The sequence below is a fragment of the Lissotriton vulgaris genome, chromosome 11, assembly GCF_964263255.1.
Source record: "Lissotriton vulgaris chromosome 11, aLisVul1.2, whole genome shotgun sequence".
Classification (NCBI taxonomy): Eukaryota; Metazoa; Chordata; class Amphibia; order Caudata; family Salamandridae; genus Lissotriton; species Lissotriton vulgaris.
In genome coordinates this window covers 700,145,582-700,168,283 of record NC_141699.1, presented here as the reverse complement: position 1 = coordinate 700,168,283, position 22,702 = coordinate 700,145,582, and the positions used below count along the sequence as shown (strand labels likewise).

Here is a 22,702-nt window from a genome sequence, read left to right as displayed (position 1 = left end):
CTTTACAGCCAAATCCAATAAATTTTGAGCCATAGGGCAATAAAGTTAGCAATTGAGTTTACACTAAGTTAATGGTGCAGGAGCACAAATGGAGTACCCTAGCCCAGTCTTAGCAACGATCTTAAGGAACTATATTAATCTTTAACAGTGGAAAAGTTGAGATGACCTCATAGTTCTGCAGAATAAGCTGCCGCCACCACTGCCTTCATCTTCTAAACCTGCAATATGGCATTTATGGGCAGACTTCCTAACCTGGCTTTACATCCTAAAACAGCTATAGTACAGCGCCTCAATATGGTAGCTGCATTTTTTGTGTTCCATCCATCTTAGCCAAAAATCAAAACGAACACCCAAATAATCAAATTTAGTCATTCCTTTAAACAGCTGACCATTAATGCAGAACGATCTCTTAGGAGAAATAGTCGGGTTCACGTTAACTACACTGGTTTTGGAAACATTAGTAATCAACTGTTTAACAGTTGAACAACTTTCAAAAAAACTTGATAAAATGGATACTTGACAATTCTAAAAATGAAAATATTACAGCAACATTTGCAAACATTAATATTGCAGTCTTCCTGTCACAAATATTTGGGGCATTAACATTAAGTCAATTTAGAGGGTTATTTACATTGTTTGAAAACAGACTGAAGACTAGAGGTGTGAGCACCAAGAGTTACAGCTAATCATCACACATGCCAGCACTAGGAGTCTATAACAAGGGACATTGTACACAAACAGATGACTTCTTGAATAACTCAATTAGAAACCAGTTCTACAGCAGAAGTGTTGAGAAGGTAAACAATGTGCATTCTCCACCATAGTTCCCATATTAAATATTAACGGATTCCTCTAACATTCCAAAATTCTCCAAAGTCACTTCTTCTGGAGAAAAGATTTCATTTTGGACAGCAGCCTAAACATTGTACAAAGCAATGCAGGACTACCTCTCATTTGCCTCCTGTTTCCAAAGAGATTGAAGAGACCCAGCAGTGCCTCTGAAGTTAACATATTAAATGCAGCTTTTGGAACCTTCCCATCAGCCACACTACCTCTGTAGTATGGCTGAGGGGGAACGTCCCAAAGGGGGGGTGGGAGAGCTGGGATACCTTTGATGCTTGCACCAGAAGCTTTTCCCCAATCAAGATAATTACAAAGATTGTCAGGGAATCGCTTCTGTGTCAGCCCCTGCCCAAACTAGCCACAATCAAGGACGTCAGCATGCTGTATAGCATGCTAACATTATTAGCCTTCATGTTATGTTATGTTAATATTTATTTCTTAAGCGCTCGAACGCCAGAGGGCTTCATGGCGCTATCGGGATGGAAAACACAACACAATGCTCTATAGGACACTCAACACACTACTCTATGGGTAAGCCTGTCTAAATAACCACATCTTGAGAGAACATCTAAAAGTAAGAAGATCTTCACACTGTCTTCGAGGCAGTGGTAAAGAGTTCCAGAGGGTAGCACCCAAAAGTGGAAACAGCTCCCGCCCTGCCGTTTCTTCTTAAACAGAGGAACAACTAACAGGTCTTTGTGAGCGGAACGGAGGTTACGTGAGGGGGCATACTTGAGTACCATTTTCCTAATGACTTTGGGACCCCTACTCTACAGAGCCTTAAAGATAATGCAACCTGCCTTAAACTCAACCCTTTGAGCCACAGGCAGCCAGTGTAATTTTTGTAGGCCAGGTCTGACAGACTGCCATTTAGGTGGTTTACAAATAAGTCTGGCCGCCTGGTTCTGAACGAGCTGCAATCTTTTAAGCTGACCTGCTGGGAGTCCCAAGTAAAGACTATTTGAGAAATCCAGTCGGGACAGAACAAGAGCAATGATTACCTGAATAAGTGCAGAGCATGTCAATAGGTGAGCAATTTTTTTTATCTTTCCAAGTTGAAAGAAACTTGAGGATACCACCGCCCCTACCTGACCTTTGAGTGACAGGTCTTCATTAAGTGTCACCCCTAAGCTCTTGACCGTGAGGGATTTGATGGGCGGAACCCCATGTCAGGTGGCCAAAAGTGGATGCCCCAGCTAAGTTCACTTTTCCTGGGCAAGATCAATTCTGTCTTGCCCGGGTTCAGTTTGAGGTGGTTCAGGTTCATCCACCTCTGAATGTGAACCATGGTGTTCTGAAATTCAGTCACACAATCTGCAGAGTTTAGAGGGAAGACAAGTTGCAGATCGTACGCATAATTAAAAATAGTGACTTTGTAGTTTTTTTAACCCCTTCACTGCGGCAGCTATTCGGCCGCAGTGCTAAGGGGGCGGAGCGGAAGAGCGGCGGCGCATGCTGGTGACGGAACCGCTCCGTCACCAGCGTCGGTTGCGCTGTGCTTATGACGGAACGGTTCCGTCATGGCCCCGCCCGCTCAATAGAACGCTCAGCGCATGCGCGGAATTCGCGCCGTGCATGAGCGGCGGGCGGGCCATGACGGGACCGCTCCGTAATCAGCACAGCCCACCGCAGCTGATGACGGAGTGGTTCCGTCATCAGCGCACAAGGGGTTAAAGAGTATAATAATGGACGTAAATATAAATTAAACAATAAAGGGGACAGAGAGGATCCTTGCGGGACCCCGCAAGTGGATGGGGTTCTGGGAGCCGTGAAGGTCCCCAGTCTCATGGATTGCGTGCGCCCAGTAATGAAGGAAGTTAGCCAACTCAGAGAGGAACCTCTGAGGCCGGCCTGCTCGACACGGTTGACAAGAATGGAATAGTCAACCGTGTCGAACACGGCCGACAGGTCCAGGAGCACAAGGGCCGGATGGACATCCTTACCCGCATTAGATCTAAGAGTGTTTTGAACTGCAAGAATCACGGTCTCTGTAGAGTGACAAGGACGGAAGCCTGCCTGATTCGGCTCCAAATATGCCGAATTTTCGATGAAATTCGACAGGCAGCAAGAGACATGGGCTTCCAAGATTTTGGATAGGTAGGGCAAGAGAAAAATCGTCCTGTAGTTAGTCAAATCATGTGGGTCAATACCGGGTTTCTTTATCAAGGGGATTAACAGTGCGTTCTTAAAACTGCTGGGTACCTTGCCCTGCAAAAGTGACTCATTTAGGAAAGAGAGGATGCCTTGTGGGATAGCTAAGCCTAACTCTCTGAAAATGTGAGGTGGACAGATATCATTGGGTGATCCAGACTTAACACGTGAAAGGAGTTCTGAGAAGGTTTTCATATCAATAAGAGGAAGAGTATCTAGTGTAATGGGATTGTAAAAAATGTCATCCAGTGGGGCCGGGGTAAGGGTATTTTTATGCTCTGTTTTATAGTGATGATTTTGTCTATAAACAAATCGTTTAAAGATTCACACAGCTTTTGTGTGAGAGTTACAAGGGGGGCTGTTCTATCACTGTTACAAAGATCATTCACTATATTGAACACATCTTTTGATTTGTTCTGTGAGTTTAAAATTTTTCCAGAAAATAATCAGTTTTATGTTTGAGAATAGTCTTTTGGTAATTTTTACGAGCAAAACAGTAGATCTCTTTGTCTTGTGGTAGGTATTTAGTTCTCCACTTCCTTTCTTTTTGACGTATCTCGAGCCTTAGCTTCTTTAGTTCAGGGGTGAACCATTTATGGGCATCATTAGCGCGCGATCGGGAGAAGCTCACCAGGGGTGCGTGCATATCCGCAGCCTGTTGGAGCCATTGTGAGAGCGTCTCCTCCATGAGGTCTATATCTTTACATGCTAAGGGCAGAGTAGTAGCCAAGGTGTCTAAAAATGCCGGTAGGTTCGTAGCTCTCCATTTCCTAATTTCCCCACCCGCCCGAGACATCGGTTTAATAGCCCCATTGATAGTGAATGTGAAGTGTATCAGCGAGTGATCTGACCAAATACAGGGTCGTATAGAAGGGGAGGATAGAGGGAGATTGAAGGACCAGATCTGGTCCAAGCTATGACCTTTCTCATGGGTTGAAGAATGTATATGCTGGGTCAGATTCATGTCCAGTAGCAGATCCTTAAGTTCTGCTGCCAGGGAGTCGACAGCTGTGTTGTCAAACCAATAATTAAGGTCCTCAATTAAAACGATTTTTGGATAATTAGTCACAAAGGAGGCCAGTTGTTCTGCTAATGACGAAGGAAAAGTAGACATGAATTGTGGAGGACGATATAGCAGGACCAATAACAGAGCCCCACTATCAGTGTCGGTCTTAATGACAATGTTCTCTGTGACAGCAAGATCCAGGGAGGGAAGTGTGAGTTTTATGAATAATGGTCGCTACTCCCCCCACCCGTTTTACCAGGTGGGCGGTTAGCGGTAATGATGTAATAATCAGAAGGAAGTGAAGCAAGGATATCTGGCAGTGAATCCTGAGTAAGCCAGGTTTCTGTTAATAAAAGAATATCCAGTTTCTCAGAGGTTAGCAGTAAGAATATGTCCAGTTGATGTTTGGTCATGGAACGTGTATTGAGATAGATGCAACGTAGTTCCAACAGTGAGATTGTAGGGGAAGAAGGGCTAATGCATGGAGGTTTCCTAGATTTAACGTCAGCCACAGAGGTCCTGACTTTGGAGATGCCATGCTGAGAAGTGCGTTTTAATGTAAGCAGGGATAAGGGGGGACAAAGGTGCGCAGGAGGTTTAAGTGTAAGTAGGTCAGAGGCAGAGTAAATAAATTTGTGGCCATAATCTGTGGCCCCTTGCCCCGTTCGGCCGCGGACGGGCACAGATGGGCTTACCTTAGGCGCAATTCGGCGCGCCACCGTCGCGCCCGCTGCGCTCGTCCTCTGCGCTCTCGGAGACACATTGCATTTTATGGGAGTGAGCCTCGGGCAGCTGGACCGCTGACTCGGGTCAGAGTGCCCTTCAGGCTCCACCCAATATGGTGCCCGCTCTCCACCTAATCGGCACGAAGAGCCGCGGTGAGAGAGCCGCCCTCCACACAAACGGCAGAAGGAGCCGCGATGGACCGGGGCAGATGGGAGCACACGACAGGTAATAACACAGCACACGTTATAACTTTGAAAACAACAGAGATGTTTTAAAAACGAAGCGCCTGCCTCTTAATCAAGCAGGGCGCCGTGATAAAACAAGTAAAATAAAATAGATTCACATATATTAGCGTGTCACAGTGTTGCCCCTTGAGCATGCTAGGCTCCCAGCGGAGACCAGGAGCTGCCACTAACCTGGTAAACCAGGTTAACAGACGGTGGCAGAGACAGCTGCAGTTGAGTGCTACTCCACATGTCTGGAGGCATTAATAGCTGACGTGGGCAGACATACTGCCCCATGATGTATGATGTGGTGGGTGGGAGTAAAATGTGAATCGCACAATAGCTGAGCAACAAATGAAGTGAGCTGACACACTTCCATATGCCATGTTGGATGGTAGCAGAAGGGCAGATGGCTAACTTCATTGTGAGTCATCTTCATTCTGCTCTTTTATAAGGAGCACATCCTTACACAAAGTAGTTCCTCTCGATGTCGGGGACGACAATGGCAATATATCCTTTTTCCTTATTGCGTGTGTTGCAAGTTGAAGTAGTATACATTGTTTTTCCCTTTTAGCTTCTTTGGGAAACTTCTTATTAGCTTCTTTGGAGCATTTCTTTACATTGCAGCATAAAGACCAATGCTTCATGTTTCCCTTCATTTTAATTGACCAAATTGTCATTACTATACTAACTTACACACCCAGCATCCCACCCCCCATTTCTGCGACTGGTACCTAGGATATAGTATTTGGGGATGAAAGGTTTAGACAGTTAACAGGGGTGGCTTCTCGGTGGATAGCCGCTGCCCAGGCCCTAAATCAAATAACAGAGAGCCCAGAGGCAGGTTCTTAAACAGAGATAACCTCGGAGAAAGAGGATCATGGAGCAGAATCTGAAAGTGATTTTTTAAGTTGCCGAAACACCATCCATAAGGACTCGGCTTCCAGTAATTTTGAGGAACAAGCCCATGGCAGTTATAAAGTTTCTTCGTAAGCACACCTGTGCAGCTGAGAGACAGAAGCAGGGTAGTCTAATCAGCAGTGCATGCAGATATAGCACAGGAAGAGTGATCACTTGGCAGCCCCTCAATTTAGTTCAGCCAAAAATTCCCCCGTTCACTGCAGATGCTGGCTGTAAAGTCAATACTGCACATTTTTTGCATATTGACTATTTCCATGTTTTTCTGGATAATGACTTCCTTGAGGAAATTGTGCAAAAAATAATTTGCATGCCTAATTGTTTGAGGAAGTATTGGGAAACCCTAGGGCCTCTTTCTAGGGTGCACCAGGGGACTCTCACTTCACTTGGGGAGTTGAAAAAAAAAATCCTCTGCCTTACGCTCAACATAGATATGGTGAACAATCCAACTGTAGAGTCATACTGGTCTATTTGTATAGGTTGTGCATCACCCAGATTCACTTTGTTCAGCCTTAGTGACCGCTTTTTCATTATGCAGCATATGCTGCATTTCTGTGATTCTTCTGCAGCATTCCCTGGGAATGCCAGACCCTGACAGGTTGTTAAATATTCTCCCTGTCAAAGTCATTTGTTTGCCAAGTTTCCTGAAATTTAAACTCCTGTGAAGAATATGCATTGTCTGTATGCAGGCGGTTTCAAAACTATCAGCCTAATGAATATTAATTAGGCAGGTCACAATTTGTGCTCTCCTGTGAATGGCTGCCAATGCAGGGACGAGGACTGCAAGGGACAGCACTCGTCCGTCCCTGTACTATCTTTCCGTAATGAGAAACACTTTTATAAAGCACATGTCCTCCTCCTCTGGGTGCTGAAGCTCAGGACCTGTGCCCAAGTTATGTCCTTGTTCCACTAAGGCCAAGTCTTCTGATGTGCCTAGCTACTAGTGAGCCTACTCCAAGGCCCTGAGAGCCTTCGGGTGCTCCTCCATCTTTGAGCTCCTATTGGCTAAAGTCCCATCTCCTGGCAGAATCTTCTGAGCTCAGATGCAGTGTTGCTCTCCAGGCCGCTGAGCTGAAGCTCGATCTTTGCAGGTAGGGTCACAGGCTCAAACAGTCAGGTAGAATGGGAGCGAGTTTGGAAAAAGCAAAAGTATCCAATCAAGGAGAAATTAAAGAGGCTGAAGCTGGTATCATATTATTCATATGGCATTTTTGTGTCACACAAATCACTGTATGGCACTGCACAAACAAAAGTACTGAAACCCACCACTGAGAACCAATGAGAAATTGGGTTGTTGGTTCAGACAGTGCGAGCCATTCACAAGCAACAGCCACAATAAGTGTCGGGGTGAACCACAAAAGTCACTAAATTAACTGGTACTTAAACCTTTGGTAGCTTGGCACAAAAGAAGTCAAGCTAAACTTAGAATAAATATTTATGGAGCACTCAATCAGAAATAAAGTGAAAACACAAGCAAAATCCCACAGCAATTAAGGAAAATCGAGTAAAACTTAATGGCATATTTGACACCAAAACTGCATGAATCCAATCAATAGAACCAGGGATATGCAATTTGAAAGATTTAGGTATGTATAGTGTGGTATTCCACCTTTAGTCTATGTCATCTAGAACCTTGCCATGTCACTCAGTAGAGTGTTTGGTTCTTGGAATGTTTTCCCTTGACTGGTGTCCGTTTCTGCCTAGCGGATGTTGAGGTGATCCTTTCCTACCTGTGGTTGTTAAGCTGTCTTCCTCATGAATAAATCTGCTGAACCTACTTCCTGTGTAGCCTCATTACTACACAATTACTGGCGACGTTGGGAGCAGTGAAGTTCATGAAGACAGCGTTCACTCGCTTACTACAGTTCCTGTTTCGTGCAAAACCCGTTTTTGCCAACTTTAAAGAAGGTGTCTTTCTTCTCACTGCTTACTTACTCGTGAGGAACTTCTTCAATCATCTTCAACTAACAGAGCTAATTTTTGATCAACATTATTTGCAGTCTCCGCTTTTCAGCCAAACGTGAGTTATTTTCTGGATTTAATTACTTATGTGCTCTTACTTTCCGACCGCATTATCGAGCGGTGTATGGGCATTACAAACTTTAATCTCGAAATCGCTTATTTTGCGCATTCACAACTTTAAACCTGCTTGTTTATTTTTAAAACGACCCACCTCGAGCTTCCCTCGAGCGCCTGGCAGTTCCTTCGTTCTCCGAACCTTTCGAGAGACATTGCTCGAGTCTGCCTTGCTCCTTCGTCATCGAGCATACGGAATTGCATTCTGGGTCACACGCGTCACTGCGCACGTCATCGCGCAGCTTCGACGCTCTTGGCGGCCATCTTACTAAAGTTTGAAGCGAAATGTTCGTTTTTTAGCAAATTTCTCGAAGATTTGTGCTACTTTGTCAGTTTTACAGCGCTACCTTCACAATTTGCTCAGCGGTTTAAAGCGACTTAAAAAGTGATAAACATCGCAAACTTTGATTTAAAAAAAAAAAAAGAAACTTGGAACTTTAAAATTCATTTGAGCAAATCCTCTTCTACGGTGATTTGCACACCTTCCACATTAATATCTTTACTCCTCAGGGTTCATACTCGTTTAATTGTTTACATTGTTCCTATTTTCAGTTACTAATGTCTAATATTGCAGCACCACCTCATTTTCTTCAAGTTGCTGGCGATCCTCCTATAGAATGGGATCTCTGGTTTCCTATGTTTATTGCCTATGTGGATGTTTTAGAAAAAGAAGATTGCTCAGCAAAAAGAAAACTTGCTCTTCTTAGACATTGTCTTGGTGGTGCAGGAATAAAAGAATTCGATAATTTACCACCCTTAGAAGACGCAGGTGATATGGATGTATTTAACAAAGCTTCCAAGCAAATGAAAATTCGTTTTGGCAGACGGATAAATACTGTTATGGAAAGATTTAAATTTTATTCTCGTGAACAGAAATCTGATGAAACCATCGAGGATTACGTTGCAGCTTTACGTTCACTTGCCTGCACATGTTCTTTTGAAACCATATCTTATGAGCAGGTTCTCAGAGACCAAATCATGATGAAAACAAAAAGCAAAAAGATCCAAGAAAGACTTTGGTTGGGTACTGAGACTACTCTTGCTGCAGTTGTGAATATAGCTAAGGGTATAGAACATTCAGAAATGTTTGTATCTGAGATAAGAGGAAAAAATCTTAAAATTAATGTTCCTGAAGTTGAAGTAGCTATTGTTAAATCTCATTCCAGTAATCCCACTTCAAACACCTTTATTCCTAAACCTGTTTTTAAGAAAGAATACGTAAGAAACGCTAGTGATAATAAGAATTTTACCAAAAGAAGTACTATAGTTTGTTACAGATGTGGTAGTACTAACCACGTGGGTAACTACAAAGGTTGTCCTGCATGGGATAAGATATGCATCAAGTGCAAAAAGAAAGGGCATTTTGGCAATGTGTGCAGATCTGGTCAAAGAATTAATTATATCTCTCCTGAAGAAGAAGAGGTTTTAAATAGTTTAAATTGCATACTTTCCATTGATGAATGTATCCAAAATAATTTTCCTTCTTGCACTATTTTTATGGACAACAAACCTATCGAAATTTTTGTTGACTCCTGTGCTTGGTACAGTATTATTGGTAAGGATATTTTCGAACATCTTTGGCACAAGAGGGAACTCTTAAGTCCTGACATATATCCTGGTGGGTACACAGGACGGAAAATTGCATTAGAGGGTTTCTTTTGGACCAAATTGTTTTTTAAGAACTGGGATGTTTTAGCAAAGGTTTATGTTGCTACCAAGGGTGTTTCCATCCTGGGTTGGCCTCATCAACGCTTGCTAGGTATCAAACTAGATCCTAATGCTGTTCCACCAGTTTATGTTGAGGAGCCCCGGTTTGAAAAGCACGTCACTGACTCTCTAGTCAACTTGACTTTGAATACATCTAATGATTCTGATTTCACTAAAAGCATACTCAAGAATTTTCCCGAAATTTTTAATGATAAGTTGGGAAAATACATTGATTTCAAGCACAAAATAGTTTTAAATGACAATGCTGTTCCTGTCAGGCATAAAGTGAGAAATGTTCCTTTGGCTTACAGATCCAAGTTGAAAGATATTCTAGACGATCTAGTAAAAAGAAGTATAATAGAGCCTATTGAATCTTCCCCTTGGGTTTCGCCCATTGTAATTTCAGTTAAAAGTTCAGGCGAACTTCGCTTATGTGCAGATTTGCGCAGTCTCAATAAGGAAATATGGATAGACAAACATCCTTTGCCTAATATACACGAGCTGATTTCCGCTTTGTCTGGTGCTACTGTGTTCTCCTCAATTGATTTGGCTAGTGCCTATCACCAGGTGGAGTTAGATGAAGACTCTAGGAAACTTACTGCCTTTGTCACCCCAGAGGGCATGTTTCAGTACTTACGCATGCCTTTCGGATTGGCAAGTGCGGCCTCCGTCTTCCAGCGCCTTATGAAAGAACTATTGACGGATTGCAAGGGGGCCATAGCTTTCCAAGACGACATTTTGATTTTTGGAAAAGACTATACTGAACATGATGAGAATCTAGCTTTGGTTTTGGGAAGAGTTCGGTCCAAGGGTCTTACATTGAAATTTAACAAATGTAAATTCAGGCAAGACAAAGTGGAGTACCTGGGCCACGAAATATCTAGTTATGGAATCAAACCCAAAGTTAATCATGTTCAAAACATTGTCAATGCACCCTCTCCCAACTCAAAAGAACAGTTACTATCCTTTTTAGGTTTGACTGAATTCTATGGCAAATTTGTTAAAAATTACTCTGATATTGTACATCCTTTGAGGGTTCTTTTAAAAAAAAATGCAGAATTTATCTGGGGTAAAGAACAAGAAAATTCTTTTGTTATTTTGAAACAAAAAATTGTAGAGGCTCCATTTTTGAAACCTTACTCAGTGGGCAAAGAATGTATGTTGATGCAAGCAACATTGGGTTAGGGGCGGTTTTAATGCAAAAGGATAATTCTGGTGAGTTTGTTGTCTCGTATGCCTCTAGAGCTCTACGTGACGCTGAGAAAAACTATTCTACCATTGAGCGGGAGTTACTTGCCTGCACGTGGGCGGCTCAGCACTTCAGACAATTCTTGTGGGGAACAAAATTTCTTTTGAAAACTGATCATAAGCCTCTTATCACTATGTTAGCTGCTGGTGGTGGAAGAGTTCTTACTGCTAGGTTAGCGAGACTTGCAGCCAAATTACAGGAATATCGTTGCGAGGTTGTGTACATTCCTGGACGTATGAACGTTCATGCGGATTGCATGTCGCGTTTTCCAGTCAGTGTAGAAGTTGGTGACAGTGTGGATTGTGATGTTGCCTATTCACTTGCAGATGTCAACATTATTTCAGATCAAGAAAGTTCTTTAATCCTTACAGAGAAGGACTGGGCAGAAGCTATGGAGAATGACTCTGTTTTGACTCAAGTTAGGCAATTTTTGATTAGAGGTTGGCCCGAAGAAAGGAAACTTTCTGGAGAGTTGGGGTCGTTTTATAAAGTTAAGGATGATCTTATGCTATGTCGAGACATTATTGTCAGATCAGATAAAATTGTACCTCCTTTTAGTTTGAGAGAAAGAATCTGCACATTGGCACATGAGGGGCACATGGGGATGTCCACCACTAAAAGAAGGATCAGGGAACACTACTGGTGGCCTGGTATTGATGCCATGGTAGACAGTTGGGTCAGGAATTGCTCTCCGTGTTCTTTGAGCGACAAGTCTGCAAAGAGCATTTCTGTTGACATTACTCCCATTGAATATGCTAATGGTCCTTGGAGAAGGTTAGCTATTGACATCATTGGACCGTTTAGCTATCAGTCCGGTAAGGTTATGTTTGCATTAGTCCTGATTGACTACTTCTCCAAGTGGCCTGAATTAAAGATTGTTGAGAAAGTTTCTTCTGAGCATGTAATTGAGTTTCTTGATGAGATATTTGCTAGGGAAGGCTTACCGGAGGAACTTATTTCAGACAATGGTCCACAGTTCATCAGCAATGAATTTGAGTGTTTTCTTAGGAATTGTGGTATTACCCACAAAAGGACCTCTAATTATTTTCCCCAAGCCAACGGCCAGGTTGAAAGGTTTAACAGAGTCATTAAAGAATCTTGCCAATTGGCTATTAAAAGCGGTTTGAAGTGGAAGAAAGCTCTTCAAGCAACCTTGTTAACCTACCGTTTGTCCCCCAATTCCGTCACTGGTCTATCTCCTTTTGAATTATTGCGAGGGAGAAAACCAGGTTCTCGTCTTTTACCTTGGTGGTTAAAAGGCGATACCCCCTATGAAGTAGACTTTAAGATATTAAGAGACAAAATTCAGAAACACCAAGGAAGTATGATTCAACACTCTTATAAAAAGAAGTACAATACATGCAATGTCAAAATTGGTGATCTTGTTCGTGTAAAAATGGGTGGGTTGTTCCATAAGAATGTGTCTAGATGGTCTGATCCTATCAGGGTCATTGAAATTTTCAGCAAAGCTGTCAGAGTCGAAGGTGGGAAAATTTGGAATCTGAGAAGGGTCTCCTTATGCAAACCCTGTATTTCTTCTTCACAAAAGACTACTTTCCCAGAGAAATCTGTCTCAGACAAGCTGGTTTCAGACTTTGGCTCAGACCATAATCCAGAGGGCTTTTCTGGTATGCATGAAGTCTATGACAATTTAGAAAAGGTGATTGTAAATAATTCTGATGTTGTTATTAACTCTGATTCTCCACCTGCTCCATGCGTTTCTGTAGACAACCTGCCTAATGTAGAATCTGAAGATACCTTGTTAAGACGCAGTGAGCGTGTGAAATATGCTCCTTCAAAGTTTAGAGATTACGTTAGATCTTAAGTGTTTTTTTCTCTTTTTGAGGGTTATCTTAGGCTTTAGTTTTTTTTTATTTTTTTTTTATCATTCATTTATTTTTTTTTATTTTTTTTTTTTATTTTAAGGGGGGGAGGTGTGTGGTATTCCACCTTTAGTCTATGTCATCTAGAACCTTGCCATGTCACTCAGTAGAGTGTTTGGTTCTTGGAATGTTTTCCCTTGACTGGTGTCCGTTTCTGCCTAGCGGATGTTGAGGTGATCCTTTCCTACCTGTGGTTGTTAAGCTGTCTTCCTCATGAATAAATCTGCTGAACCTACTTCCTGTGTAGCCTCATTACTCAGGGCTCGACAAATCTAAAAAATCTTACTTGACCTGCAGGTCGAGTAAGAAGACTTTTCTACTCGACCTAACAGCAATGCACTTGACCCACAAATTGATCGTTGTTACTCAAATTCAGCAGGATTAGGAGGTGCGTCGTGGTGTCCCCTGACGTGGAACCCCGCAGAAAGGCATGGGTGAGAGGAGACCCTCCCACCCAGCTGCTACATAAAGCTGTCTGCTGTAGAACCTCTAGGCAAGAATGAAGCAGAAACAGGACAGAAACTGACCCTACATTTTAAAGGGTGTAACTGTATACCTTCCCCTTCTCACAGGAGCCTTTGTCCACCTCCAGGGATGCCAGGGATGTGTCTACCTTCCTGAATGACGGGATCTGCTGTCCCCGTACAGCAGTGGTTCCCAAACTTTTTTGACCCGTGGCTCCCTTGAGCTATTGGCCATTGGTCGTGGCTCCCCATTATGTTACTTTTTTTCAGCAAGTGGAGGATGTAAGCCCCACCTATAGATTACTTCAATTTTTCTCCTTGAAAATGAAGGTAATATAATCATACGGCTTCCCTCTTGCCTGAAGGCCCCACAGAGCCAGCAGTGTGCACATTCACGGATGTTGGTGCATCTAGGAGATCACCACTGCGAGGGTGATTAAAATACTCTGGGAGAGGTATCAGTACACCTTTTAGTAGATGCTAGTAGAGACCGCTTTGATTTCAGATACAAAGGAGAGATTCGCCATCGACCATTATACACAAATTGCAGACTTCTATCAATGGCAGAGGGGATGGGGGCAGGAACTCAGGCCAGAAGACAGATCTGTAGGTCAGAGATACCAACCCCAGCAGCAGGACTTGTGGTTTCTCACTACTCATGCATAACCACTCTCTCTGCCCCAACGACTAACCTGCGATGGACAGTGTGAAACTTTCAGTGAGTGTTCAGGATTCTCATGAACCTTGAGATGTAATGGGAGTCAGCAGCATACATATGATATCATAAACCAGTGGAGTTTAGGACCACTGTGTGAGGAGTCATACAGGAGCTAAGCACCACTGGTGATAGCATGGAGTCTGGAGAAGCACCACAGACAGGTGGCAGTGGATCGAGAGTGAAGTGTCATCACCATAGTTATGGGGAAAAAGTCACAATGGTTTAAGAACAGGTATGGGTGTGTGAGGATAGTATTAAATAGTGTGGGGCGGGAGCAGAACTCTGAGGGACTCCACACTGCAGGCTAGTGAATGATATGAATGAAGAACAGATAGATGCCAACTAAGCAATCATCACAAAATACTGCCCGTGTGTTCTCAATTAGCCCTGGCAGTGCCAGGTGTTGACCAAGCTTGGGGGGTGAGATGCAGTCCAATAGATCAACCAATGCAGGAGAACCACTGTAAGAATACTGTCCTGGTCATTCTACAGCAAAATACATATGATGCCGAAATAGAGCTCTTTTTGAGCCTGAAGCCAGCCTGAGGATTATCCACCTACTTGACAGATTGCACAAATGATTGCAACTGTGATGTCACTACCTCCTCTAACAGTTTTGTCATATAACGGCGATGTAAAATTGGCCTAAAATGTCAATTTATCTTTCAGGTCAAAGAAGGTGGGTGTACTTTGTATAGATTCTTGTCACAATAAAGTTGCACACAGCAATTCACAGAAGCTTCCATCAGGGTGCCAAAGTGCTGCTCACTTCAGGCTCCCTCTTGGATGTGACCGTGCCCCCTCTCTCCTCTCTTGTCCCTTTAAAGTCCCCAGTGCTTGTTTTTAGGCCAGACAAGAAGTAAAAGTGAAGTAACAAGCATGCAAACAAAAGCTGATCCCCTGTAACTCCTGATTTTATCACACGCCTCATAACGTCATGACATGAGCTCAGAGAGATGTAACAAAAAGAGTTGGCTCTTGATTTCAGAGCCCCGCCAGTCGCCTGATTCCTTTCTCGCTCTGCTTTGGTGTCCCTCCACAGCCCCGGTAACGAGGATGGTAAAAAGAAAGGAACGCACCTGCGGAATCTGTGTGTCATAAAACATCTTTTGCAAAGTAGTGACATAATTAAAACTTGACTATTTTGATTTTTTTCAGAAATTTAGTTAAAAATAGAGACAGCTAAGAATGGAAATAAAATAAATCGATCGATGCAAAATGAAACCTCTGAACATACATTTAAATAAAGAGCGATCACAGACAGAAAACCGATAATGGCAGTCTTTCTGTTATTTGAAACGATTATGGGCACAGGTAAATGTTAGACTATATTTATTGTCACAGTATTGGCCCCACTTTGCCCAAGTCTTTTCTTCACAAGGCTATCCTTGTAGATCATTCAAAGTGTGTTTTGCTGGAGGGCTGGGGACACATTCACTGTTAGGTCATTGTCCCGGGGTACAATTAAGTTTCATTTATTTTCACTTCAAAGACTGTCAGGAAGCCGTGGCCGTTTGGATCAGTGTGAGAAATGTCTCACAGCAGGTATGGAGGGTGGTCCCTACCTACAAGGTTAGTTACACCGGTGAATTCAGGAGAAAACGTAATACAACAAGCTAGGATGAATCAGAAAGGATGTGACCGTCAGGAGATGATAGTGTGGTCACCAGCACCCCCGTGAGGTTGTTAGAATGGGCTGCTATGGTAAAACAATCTACATTTAATGCAATTATTAAAAAAAATTGCATCTGTTTGCGGCGCCCCTGGATAGTTCTGACGGCGCACACATTGGGAACCGCTGCCGTACAGCAAAGCACAGTAGACACTCCACCATTCACCCTAATGCACACAAACACCAGGGCTTACACACACTCTGACAGTGCCCCCTTCAACCTGTCCAGAGCACATTAACCCCACGCTGTACAGGGGAAGCTGACCTTATGTTAACAGGCGGGCTCTATAGATTCCATATCATAGTTCAATGCAACAGATCTTACAGCGGGCGAGACTCCATGGGGGAGGCTCGGCACACAGCAGAGGTCCAAATCATATAACGTAAAAAAACCTGAGAGTTTTGACTGTTGGTAAATCTAAAAGCAAATGATGGGAATCCTGAAATCTGAAACCTGCTGCCCAGCCTGAAGGCAAATCTCTATTGAGCAGCAAAGCACAGCCTCGCGGCCTCTGCGTGTCAATTTCACTCAAGCTTTTCGTACTGCGGCTGCTGCCCATCTCTGCCCGCCTATCACAGCGCTTGTCAGTGTCATCCTCTCACCCAGCCCTCCGGTGTCACCCCCTTACAAACTCCTCTGCACACTGCCACAACATGTCAACCTGTGGCCCTGTACACGTGTGCCAGTTCTTCACACTGCCAGTGTCAGCCTCTCACCAACCCACGAGTGCCAGCTAATCACAAAAGGAGTGACACATTAGAGTTCTCGACACATTCCCATCCAGACACTGGCCTCTCTGCTGAGATTTGCAACAAAGTTGGTGGTTGCTACAGCAGCATTTGTAGAAAGCAACGTCACACCAAGAACCTAACACGTGGCCCCACAGGTCAATCCCCGTGTGCCATTTCATCTCGTGTTTGGGAGATTTTCGCTTTGTTTCTGGGAGCTGCCTGGCGAACAGGGAGTCTCGGAGCTCAGTGAGGATGTGTCAATAGCTAGGCCTCCCCCGCGTGCATCCTCAAGAACCTGCCCTCCAGTTCTCTGTCTCTTTGCCCCCGCCCTCCTCTTCGACTTGATCTTGATCTGCAGCTGTCACAGGGCAGGTCTGCAGGATGTCAGGAGTTGACATCCCAGCGCCTCCCCAGAGGAGGCTGTCACATGTCCACCTCTCACCTGCACTCGCACGCGTGTTCAACAGCGCAGCTCTCGGAGACATACAGACAGCCAGGTGGCTCCCGTTCAGCCTCGGTCCTTTTTCTCATGTTCATTGTCTTCCGTCTCATCTTCATTTATCGCGGTTTCGCCCACTTCTCCGTGGCGCACTGCTGCACTTTAAGCAGCACAGCAGTCCAGGGCCGTCATTGGTAGCGCTTTCGCGCGCTATGTGATTGACGGCCCTGGGACCCACAGAAACAATAGGCAGCGCACCACACCACCACCACTAAGTTAGGTGGTGCGTGCATGCTGCCCCTAGAGTTTTCACCGCGCACCGCACCACTACCACTAAGCTAGGTGGTGCGTGCAGAATGCCGTCGTTGCCGCCGCCGTGATGCTGCCCCCTATAGCCTTCACCTGCTACTGCAGTGCCAGATAGCACTCGCCAGGCCGGTCAAGTAGGCTTTGAAACTGACTCGCCCTTCATGAAATTCACTCGCATTTGCGAGCGGTCGAGTACATTTGTCGACCCCTGTTACTACATATAGCACCTAAACGCACCAAACACCACTTGCAGTCACCTGGTCTTGCTAGACCGGCTGAAAGTCAGAAGATCAGGCCAACCACACTGGAGGGCAAACCAGACACAGGGACCTGGTTAATTCCGCTGAAAAAGTCATCTTAATGTATGTCGCTAAGAGTCCAGTTCACGGGGGAGGGGGCTGCAAGGAGCAAGTAAAGCGTTGTGGATGGTCGTTGCTGGAGAGCAAATAATTGGGTTTCTCCGAGCTTCCAGTTGGCAAATGGTGCAGGCAGAAAGATCTTGTCGCGAAGGGGCTGCTCGCGGTCGTGAAAAGCCCAAAACCACAGGATTTCTGGCATGACCTGGGAGGCACCTCTTAGGGATCAGTAACTCATCCCAGCACAGGATAGTAGGGTTCGGGCAGGTCTAGTTGCAGCAGGGCAGTTGCAGAGAGGCCTCAGGAGCTTGTTATGTGTCTGTAACTCAGAACAGTAGGTCAGTCAGCTGACTCTTGGAAGTCACTTCAGCCTGGGATTAAGTGAGCAGGCCCAGGCTTCCTTTTCAGCAAGTAGGACAGGCCTCAAGCAGGAGAGCTTCAGTCAGCCTCTTTAATGTCTCCTTGATTGGCTACTTTTGCTTTTTCCAAACTCACTCCCATTCTACCCGACTGTCTGAGCCTGTGACCCTACCTGCAAAGATGGAGCTTCAGCTCAGCGGCCTGGAGAGCAACACTGCATCTGAGCTCAGAAGATTCTGCCAGGAGATGGGACTTTAGCCAATAGGAGCTCAAAGATGGAGGACCACCCGAAGGCTATCAGGGCCAGAACGGATGAACTTAAGCTGGATAGCCTAAACCACTTAAGCCCAGCAAATTGAAAGGAAGCAAATGTGAGATATGAACCAGAAAGCCAATGGTAAGTAACGGCCAAATGCATTCCCAGGGAAGCATTCCATATGTACCAGAGATGTATTTAGCAAATCAGACAGCTGCACTGTCTGATAGGCTTCAACCTCAAAATGAATGTGTAGGCCTGGCAAACAGTTTATTTTGGCAGTTTGAAGTGGCAGATTTATACTGCACAGCAAGGCTGCAATGGCAGGTCTGGGATATGTTTTAAAAAGGCTGCTGAAGTGGGTGGCATAATCAGTGCAGCAGGCCCACTGGTAGCATTTAATTTACAGGCCATGTGCAGGGTTCGAAAAATCCTAATAATGTTACTAGACGTGCAGGAGTAGTAACTTGAATAATCTGCTTGACCTAACTGTAATGTACTTGACCCGTAAATTGGTCTCAAATTGTGTGATCCTAGGCAAATATTTTGTCTTCTGGAGCCACCCTTTTCTTCATTATCACATAAGAGAGCACCTTCAAAAAAGGAAAGTTCACTATTTCTGCTGTACAAAGAAACATTTTATTTACTAGCCTAAAAGTTTGCTCCCGGTATTATAAGAATCGAGCCACATATAGGGTACACATGATCCCTGGCTTCCTGTTTAGTTCACTAATAGCATTGCCATCTGGGTAGGAGCAGGAATATTTCCCAGTTTACGTTTAACAACTCACTTTTCATAAATATATTACTAAAGCTTGATGTGGTACTGCATTGTCATTTACAGATGCACATTTTCCATTGAAATGATCACAAAACTTTCCCACGAACGTTGCTGTAAAGATAAAACTATATAGCGCATAAGCAATGTTTGAAAATGTGGGTTTCAGCAAAAATATTTGAAATCTGCCCATCAACAAGTAAAGTGTTCTGATTTTTTTGAGCCTATAAAAATCTTTTTCACAACATAATTACAAGAATGTGTCCTCCTAAATAGTGAAACATTTCAAATATTTGAACAGTTAACTTATTAGCTATTTTAGTGTTATGTTCGAAATAAAGCAAAAACCTTTCATTTATTCATTTCACATGCTTTGCACAGTGGATCGTCACACATTTCACTTTACCTCCAGTCACAGAAAGAAAAGTAAATGTAGGAAGACAGTCTGACTTTTGACCTCTGTCTCTGAAAGCCAAGCAAATGTGAAAAGATAAGATTTAAAGGCATCTTTATTGCTCATTCACTTTGTGAGCCAGCAGAACACCTGTTGCCAGCTTTTCGAGCCCTGCGCCATGGGGACCTGTAGTACCACTTTACTAGGGATGTAAAGGTAAATTAAATATGCGAATTGGGTGTAAGCAAATGTTACTCTGTTTACAAGAGAGAGCTCAAGCACAACGGTTAGCCATGGTAAAGTGTGCTGAGTCTTAATGGTCAACAACAATAGGTTCAGGAAAGTGAAGGCAGAAAGTTTGGTGATGACCCTGCAGGGAGAAGCAAGTTTTTGTTTAATATAACATTGGAACATCAAGACAGTCATTCCAACATGGCATCAAAATTTTTTGGTATGCTTAGCACTCTTCCAAATGGACATCAAACATCACGCTTTACAACATACATCCAACACTTCCATGATATACTAATAGTGCAATATCTCCAAGCTCCCAACAGCACTTGCCACTGAGGACCAAACAAACTCACAAAAGGACATGTTGGAACATGTTAGAACACTGCAAACACACCCAACAAAGCAAGGATATAGCAGATTGATGAATAACAGTAAAGATAGCGCACGTCATTAAATATACATTTGCATAACATTCAGCATTGCAAATTAGGCAGCTCATCACAAACAGATCATTAAAACATCAGCAATAAGCAATAGTTGGGAATCATCGTGCTCACAACAACTAGGTTTACACTCCATTCCTTACATCAAACACCATAGATATAAAATTGTAATCACATCAATAGAGAAGACATATGCTATACAGTTGGGTATCAATATGCGGAAAACAGCATTCAATACCAGAACACAACACACATACTACAGAAGAAATTACTTTAGAATTTCAAACATACAACCAATGCGCCTTAAATATGTCATTATTTGGCAATTGTGGCACAGTGTAATATAGCAAAATATATATAAGTCCATATAAAATCTTTATTTCCAAAGCTTCTTCACGTTCAACATTTTTCCAGGATTCTCTATTTAAACAGATATATATTAGACTGCCAAGCCAAACGTGTTTTGCGAGTGTCTCGCTTCTTAAGGGCTTCTAATATTGAAATTAAAGTAAGAACTTCCAGTGGTCAATTCTTTCTGTTATCTTGACCAATTCATCTAAAGTGACATTTGTCATCTTATCTCGGTTGTTGCCATGATCTATTTCCTATGACGTCAGAATTGAACACTGGAAGTTCTTACTTGAACTTCAATATATTAGAAGCCCTGAAGAAGCGAGAGAGTCGCAAAACACGTGTTGGCTTGGCTGTCAAATACATATGTTTAAATAGCGAATCTTGGAAAAATGTCCAAAGTGAAAAAGCTTTGGAATTAAATACTTTATATGGACTTCTATAGTGCTACGTATGTCCTTCAATCAATCAATCAGTGACACTTATAAATCGCGCTACATACCCGTAGGGTCTCAAGGCGCTGGGGGGGGGGGGGGGGGGGCGCTACTGCTCGAACAGCCAGGTCTTCAGCTTCTTCCTGAAGGAGAGGTGGTCTTGGGTCAGGCGCAGGTCGGTCGGGAGGGAGTTCCAGGTCTTGGCGGCCAGGTAGGAGAAGGACCTTCCTCCTGTAGTCGCTCTTCGGATGCGGGGGACGGCGGCGAGGGCGTGGTTGGCTGATCGGAGGTGGCGTTTGGGAGCGTAGAAGTTGACTCGGCTGTTGAGGTAGCTCGGGCCTTGGTCGTGTAGGGCTTTGTGTGCGTGGGTGAGGAGGCGGAAGGTGATTCTTTTGTTGACGGGGAGCCAGTGAAGGTCTCTCAGATGTCCGGAGATGTGGCTGGTTCGTGGGATGTCGAGGATGAGTCTGGCTGAGGCGTTCTGGATCCGCTGGAGTCTCTTCTGGAGCTTGGCGGTGGTACCGGCGTAGAGGGCGTTGCCGTAGTCCAGTCGGCTGGTGACGAGGGCCTGGGTGACGGTCTTCCTGGTCTCGGTGGGGATCCACCAGAAGATCTTTCGTAGCATGCGTAGGATGTTGAAGCACGCCGAGGAGACGTTGTTGACTTGCCTGGTCATGGAGAGGGAGGAGTCCAGGATGAAGCCCAGGTTTCGTGCATGGTCTGTCGGTTTGGGTGCGGTGCCCAGGGCGGGAGGCCACCAGGAGTCGTCCCAGGCGGAGGGTGAGGAGCCCAGGATGAGGACCTCCGTCTTGTCCGAGTTCAGTTTCAGGCGGCTGGTCGTCATCCACTCGGCTACCTCTTTCATCCCTTCGTGCAGGTTGGCTCTGGCGGCGGCGGGGTCGTTGGTCAGGGAGAGGATCAGCTGGGTGTCGTCGGCGTAGGAGATTATGCTGAGGTTGTGTTTGCGTACGATGGCCGCGAGGGGGCTCATGTAGACGTTGAAGAGGGTGGGGCTCAGAGATGATCCTTGGGGGACGCCGCAGATGACTTCGGAGGCCTCTGACTTGTGCGGTGGTAGGCGGACTCTCTGTGTTCTTCCGTCGAGGAAGGAGATGATCCATTCCAGCGCCTTGTCCTGGATTCCGATGTTGCTGAGGCGCCGTACTAGGGTGCGGTGGCAGACCGTGTCGAATGCCGCGGAGAGGTCTAGGAGGATGAGGGCCGCTGTTTCTCCATTGTCCATCAGGGCTCGGATGTCATCGGTGGCGGCGATGAGGGCGGTCCTTCTTATAACATTAACCAAAGTGGACCATATGGACTCTTCAATGTAGGGGTAATGGGGATCTGCAAAATAGCATCGGGCTAATTTCCTATTTTTCCTGTGTGAGAGATATACATATACACACACACATATACATATATTCACCTACACACACACACACACACACACAGATAAACATATCCCTACTGTCGACGTTCAGGCTTGCTTCCTAAACTAGAAGGTGCATTAGCAATTTCACACAGACCCATTGAGAATGTTTACTCACAATTCACCAAGCACATTCCTTTAACAGAGACACATACACATTCAAAAGACTGGCACAACTTCTTCACAAGTAAAATTAGACTTCAAACTGCAATCAGGTTAAAATGCTTGAACAAACTTCATTATTTTTTCTTATTAAATGTTTCTCTTGTTAAGCTTGAGGTGGAACTTTAAGTTCATTATTGTTTGATTGGGTGGGTTGTGTGGTTACACAACACCTTGCCATTTTCTCTGGAGATTGCCTTGAATTTCTAGGTGAGGTACCAATAAGGGTACCCTTTGGTATTGAGCCTTGAAAAACAGTGAACCTCTAAAGAAACGTGTTCACTTTGTGAACATCATTTTGGAATTAGGCCACAAGGTAGTTTTCTAACAATCAGCAACTAAATAAGATATCTAGAAGTTCAAATGTAGTATTGAATGTACAGACATT

At 44.2% G+C, this 22,702-nt stretch overlaps 1 protein-coding gene across 1 annotated transcript in view; it reads right to left on the bottom strand.

The window, feature by feature from the left end:
• LOC147683344 (erlin-2-B-like) overlaps positions 1-22,702 on the bottom strand; it is a 332,794-nt gene that overhangs the window by 298,173 nt on the left and 11,919 nt on the right. The gene's annotated exons all lie outside the window — the stretch shown is intronic.